This window comes from Vombatus ursinus, unplaced genomic scaffold (genome assembly GCF_900497805.2).
Source record: "Vombatus ursinus unplaced genomic scaffold, bare-nosed wombat genome assembly UNPS02014799.1, whole genome shotgun sequence".
Taxonomy (NCBI): Eukaryota; Metazoa; Chordata; class Mammalia; order Diprotodontia; family Vombatidae; genus Vombatus; species Vombatus ursinus.
In genome coordinates, this window is record NW_020954577.1 from 52,196,537 (window position 1) to 52,202,199 (window position 5,663).

The window sequence follows — 5,663 nt, forward strand, 5'->3', positions numbered from 1 at the left end:
GAATTCCTGGTGTGGAAGCTTTTTTCACTGATGCATACCAGGAACTTGTTAATTGCTATTCATCACAGAGAGTTGCCTGAAGTCACTGAAAGAATAAATGACTTGCTCAGGGCCGCGCAGTCAGTGAATTTCAGAAACGGATCTGGAACCCAAGTCTTCAAAATTCCAAGCCCAGCACCACAGTGGCAAGGCTGCCCCCAGCAGCTGAGGGGATTGTAAGACAGGATGTGAAGGCTCAACTTGAGACCATGAACCATGGGAGAGGACATGGAGAAGAGGCTTCTAGACTTTCCCCTATGGATCAACAGAGCTTCTGGGATAAGCAGGGCCAGAGGAAGACGTGCTACCAGGCTATACAGTGTTTGGTTAAGTGGTACCCAAATGTGCCAATGGCTGAAGGCACCTTTCAGGAAGCCAGGATGAGGATGTGATGCTATTTGCCTATTTAAATGTGCTCTTTGCCTCTCTCCTCCTCCACCCAACCCTCTTTTCTTCCTTATGTTTATTACACACACAAATGCACACACTTACAGATGCACACTCATCTACACACATGCACACGTGTGCAAGTGTGCACGCTCTCTCTCTCTCTCTCTCTCTCACACACACACACACACACACACACACACACAAACTTTCTTCATTCTCCCTTGCAGCCAGGGTAACAGCAGGAGATCAGGAAAGAAGGCTTGGAGAAGAAGGCCAGAAACCTCAACAACTGTGTGTGACCTTAGCCATATCATGGGATTGCAAAAGAAACCATTTAGAGAGAAATAGAGTTATGAAAATACTTTCAAAAAAATGTTCAGGGGCAGCTAGGTGGTGCAGTGGATAGAGCACTGGCCCTGAAGTCAGGTGTACCTGAGTTCAAATCCGGCCTCAGATCAAACACTTGACACTAGCTGTGTGACCCTGGGCAAGTCACTTAACCCCAATTGCTTAAAAAAATTTTTTAAAAAATGTTAACAAACCCCAGATTAAGAGCGATTGAATTAGAGGGTTCCTTCTAAATGGAATAAAGTCCTCTGGTCTTCAGTTTCTTTGCTTGCACAGTGGGGAAGTTCCACCAGGTTATTTCTAAGATCTCTTCTGTCCCAACCTTCTCAAGGGATTATTGGGACGGTTAAACCCTTGACCCTAGGGAAGAGAAGACTAAGCAGGGTGGGGTGGGATGGGGGAAGGGGTATGGGATTTGATAGCTAGTATTTGAATGGCCATCACGGGGTAAAGGGGGTCAGATTTGTTCTGTTTGGTCTCCCAGGGCAGAACCAGAAGCAATGGGAGGAATTGAGTCTGGAGTCAGCACTGTCTGAAAGTGGCCCGGGCTGCCCCAGGGGGTGCTAGGTCCTCGTTCTTTGAGGTCATCATGCAAAGGCTGACAGCTCGCTTGACAGACAGTTGAGGAGAGAATGCTTGTCCAAGAATGGGTGGGAGTCTCCCTGGGGTCCCTTTCAAGTCTGAGGCTCTGTCATCCTGATTCTGCAGCAGCGTATCTTTAGGTGACCAAAGCCTCAATTCTTCATCTGCATCTATGTTCTCCAGACTCCACAGACACCACTTCTATTGTGGCAGACTTACACTGGGCATGTTGTGGTGCCCTTGTATAGAGAGATTATGGTTTTCCTCTCTGATGAAGACAGCCAAGGGCCCTGAAAAGATGCTTGGGAATAGCAGTGCCCCCTCCAAACCATCAGTCTTGCTTCCAGGCCAGCCCCTGCAGCCATCAGTGAAGTGAGAACTCATTGTAGAGGAGAGCACCATCTTCCTCACCACCAACAGCAACAACTGGGATCAACTGTCCCCAACAGGTGGCTAAGCATAAGGGCCCTGAGAGTGGGAGGTCCACCAGCCTTGCTTCCAGCCCAGCCCCTCACAGCCAGGACCTGGGAGGCGACTTCTGTACAGAAGGGGCCAGTTCTCCCCACCAATGGCCAACCAACTCAATCAACTACCATTCCCAAGGCAGTGGAACCAGCCTAGCTGAAGCAGCAGGATCCTGAGGGAGAGAGAGGAGGCAGCATGTGCCAGCCAAGTCAAACCACTATGCCCACCACCTTCCCTAAAATCCCAATGGAGACAGCTCAGGACTCTGAGCTTTGGGAATAGCTGTGCTTCTAATACAGTGCCAGCAGCCATCATCCTGGGAAGATATAACCAATCTGACAACTAATCCCATAGGAGCTCCAGCCATAGCTCCTGAGACCCAGAAAAGACAATTCTTTCCAGCAAAGTCCTCGGCCCTGTCAAATGGCTCACTATCCATCAGAAACTGATAGGATTTGATGAGTGCAAGTAACACTAAGGAAGAGGCCTGACTGTTGGCTTTGCCCCTGAACCCTCAGGACCACGGGACCTTTCCATCTGACCTTCCCTATGGGTTATCTCCCCCATTAGAACAGGGGACCTTGGACAGCAGAGGCTATCCGCCTTTCCTGGTTTTATTCCCAGTGCTGAACATAGAGCTTTGTATAAAGTAAATGTTTAATAAATGTGTTTTTATTCATTCATCCATTTGCAGCAGCTGCATTCCAGTCATGACATTCTAGGGAAAACCAGATGTCCCAGTCTCCTGGAATGAGTACACGTGACCTCTCTGTCTGATTGGTAAAACGCATTTCTTCCTAGGTGACATTTTTTCACTGTTTCCAAAATCTTGGAGGGGAGAAGAGTGTCCCAGGTTCACATCTTTCAACCTCCATCTCAACTACATCTATAAGTCTGCTACACATTTCTCTTTTTTTAGTTCAATTTTATTTTCAGTTTTGAAATCTCTCCCTCTCCCTCCTCCACTCAATTAGAAGGAAAGGAAAACAAAATCCATTACAAATATGTGTAGTCAAGCAAAAAAAATTACTGCATTAGCCATGGAGAGAGAAACAGAGATAGAGAGATACATGAGAAAGAGAGAGAGATGAGAAAAGAGAGGAAAGGAAAGGAGAGTAGGGGAGAGGGGATGGGAGGGGAAGGGGGAAGGGAGGAGAGAGGGAGAGGAGAGAAGAAAGAAGAGAAGAAGGGAGAAGGGAGGGAGAGAGGGGAGGAGAGAGGACAAGTAGAGGAGGGGAGAGGAGAGGAAAAATACTTTAGTCTTTTCTTTGAGTCCATCAGCTCTCTATCTGGATCTGGATAGCTTGCTGCACATATCAAGGCCAAATGCCCAAGGATTTATGCTACAGCGGGGAAAGTATTAAATCTGGAGTCAGAGGTGATGATCCCAAATTTCCTAACCCTTGCTACTTACTACCGGTGTGACTTTGGGCAATTTACTTCACCTGTCTGGGTCTTGAAGGAAGCTAAGAAGCCTAAGATGTGGAAGAGAAGAGGTGGCTCCTAGAAGGGAGAACTCCTTGTTCAAAGGTGTGGAGGCAGGAGATGGGATGTTGGGTGGTGGGAGCGGTTCAGATTCCCATTTGCCTGGAATGGAAGGAGTAATGGGCAGTAACTGGAAGGGAGCTCATGCCAAGGACTGTCATGAACAGTGCTTGGATCTCCTCAAAAAATATGGAGGGAAGCCACAAAATCTCAGGAGGAATTGCATTTATCTGATTTTCTGCTAGAATCAATCTCATTCACTTCAGTCATCCACATATCCAGCTGATGTTCCGAAAGTCCAGTATAAGCATTTGAGCCATGTCACCACTCTTATCAGGAGTAGTATTGGTATTTGGTTTAGATATGTGATTTCATCTGTGTGGGGGACTTCCAGTGTGGAGGTTCCTTCCATCAATGCAGCTCTGTGGTTCATCTGTATCTGCTCCTGGTGGTCTTAGAGATTGCTGGGCAGTGAGGATGGGGGTGGGTAAGGGAGAGTCTGAGAGATTGAGTGATTTCCACAGGGTCACTGTGGAACAGTATATGTCTAAGGCAGGTCTTCCTGACCCCAAAGGCAGCCAGCCCTTTATCCCATTGTGCCTTTCTGACACCATGTTGATGGGTGAAATTTGGAGCTCTTGCATAATACATTAGGAAATAAACCCCAGTGATAGATAAAATGAATTACAGATGGACTAGCAAGGAATTCATTAGAGAAAGGCATTCCAAATGACTTTCCATCAATCTAATGTTCTATTTGACAGAAGAAAAAGAAATCATTTAGTTGTGACAATATCACCATAATTCGAAGTCACACAAAGAAAGACTGTGCCACTGATACCTCCATTCATTATATGACTTCCTTTAATAATGGCCCCTGAGTTGATCATTGAATGATGGTGCTTGATTTCTGATGCTAACAGAAAGAACTTCCCAGAGAATACTGAATCTGTGATTTTCAGTCGGCAAATCAGCTGATTGCACACGCTTATTAGGAAGGATAATCCAGGAGTACTCAAAGTAGTGAATGTGCAAAGAGCCCTCAGGCTTCAGCCCAGCATCACGTGTACACAGGGCTCTGGGGTTCGGAGCATCCTCCCTCAGTGGCTTTCAGCTTCCCCGTGGCAATTTGCTGGCTGGAGTTTGGAAGAGATTCATTAGCACCTATGGCAGGCCCACTGTGAGGTGGGCTTCCAAAGTCCCTCCCTCCACCAGATTGGCATTGAAATATGCTTTGGGTTGGCAGGCCCGTGGATGCTAAATCAGAGTCTTTCTGAGCCAAGCATCTGAGCAGTGGCCCTATATAGCAGCCAGGTTTATTGTACCTACTCGATTCATTTTCTGAGGACTAAACCACTGAGGATAGTCAAAGCACTTAGAGAATAAACTAGAATTCTTTGGTCCATGATCAGAGTCCCAGATTGGGAACTAGAGGGAACCTTAGAGACCAGCAGTCCAGCTCCTCATTTTACGGATGAGGAAACTGAGGTCCAGCAAGTGGACTGCTCAGGAGCATGCAACTAGTCAATATCAGAGGCCAGATTAGAAGTCAGGTCTTCCTGATTCCAAGTCCACCACTCTCTTCACTGTGCCACCTAGAGTTGGCTAGAGAATGCCAAAGGCCCCAGACTCATGCTGCCAAAGGCTGCATTAAGTCAACCCCCCCTTTTTTGCCAGCTCTGTGTAATGGCCATCCTCTAAGAGGGAACTGGGAATCTTTTTTTTTTTTTTAGACTTATGATTTCATCAGTGGAAGGCATTCCCAGTGAGGAAAGACCCTCTACCAGAGCAGATCAGCCCCAGATCTATTTTAAGTATTAAAGATAAAGATAAATGCCAGGGTCCCAGGGAAGTGATTTGCCCAGGGTCAATACAGCCAATATGTCATCTATATAACTTGAAGCTGAGGCCAGAGCTCTATCCATGTCTGATATAATTTCTTTATTTTTAAAAATAATTTTAGGAGATGAATCATTGTTTGTTAAACTCAATGAGATTTTTAAAATATTTCATTAGAGGCATTAACTTTAACCCAAAATTAAAAAGAAATGCAAATATGAGGAACATTTGGCAAGGTGGTGCTAGGTAGAAGACCTCCCACTGAGGATATTGGAAGGGCACAGACCAGAAAGGTACAGCACAGGCAAGCAAGGAGGGGACAGGTTGTACGCTGCACCAGAGGAGAGAGTGTGGACGTCATGACGCACAGATACACTGAAATATTTGGCAGAAGGCATGTCCATTGAACCAGATTTTCATTCATTTACATGTTTTAGATTCTGAAGTATCCTTGGCTAGATTAAGCCAAGGAACGGCAGAGTCAGTGGGCTTTCATTAGAGGATGTTGCATGTCT